Raw genomic sequence first — 693 nt, 5'->3', positions numbered from 1 at the left:
GATCTTTAGGCTTGAATGTATGCTTTCGATTCTCATTCATTTTGTTTGATTTTGAAGGAACAGATGAGTAACCAAAAGCCATATCATAAGTCCATCTAAACTCATTATTGCGTTCTTCGTTGTCGTTAGGTTCATCTATAGTAGAGACATCGTCTTCCACTATGAAATCACAAGTCTTAACAGATTCGACATTCTTTCGCTTATCAAAAGCAAGTTTGACACAATTGACTTGTATATGTCCAGTAGAGCCACAATAATTGCAAATCAAGTATTCTGGAAAATTAACATATTTTCTTTTTCTGAAATCATGATCAGAAGGATTAGATTTGCATTTATCATGGTCTCTACGGCTATAGCATTCATGACCAAGTCCCATCTTCATGTTATTGTCAGATTGTTCAGTAAGGAAGTTTAAAACCTTTGTGCTTCCTTCCCACTTATCATGAACTTTTCGTGCATGTAAAAGTAATTCTTTCAAGGACTCAATTTCTTTTTCACATTTTGAATGATCTACATTTGAATCCTTGGAAGAGTTACCTTTCTCAAAGTCTTCACGAAATTTATCAAAACGTTCATTCAAGACACGTTTCTCATTTTCATGTTGTTCCTTAAGTTGAGACATACTTTTACTAGCTTCTTCTAATTGCTTAGAGAGAAATACAATTTCTCTCTTGTGTTCGGAAACCACACTAT

The sequence above is a fragment of the Silene latifolia genome, chromosome 1, assembly GCF_048544455.1.
Source record: "Silene latifolia isolate original U9 population chromosome 1, ASM4854445v1, whole genome shotgun sequence".
Taxonomy (NCBI): domain Eukaryota; kingdom Viridiplantae; phylum Streptophyta; class Magnoliopsida; order Caryophyllales; family Caryophyllaceae; genus Silene; species Silene latifolia.
The sequence above is the reverse complement of the archived record's forward strand: the minus strand, read 5'-3'. Positions refer to the sequence as shown.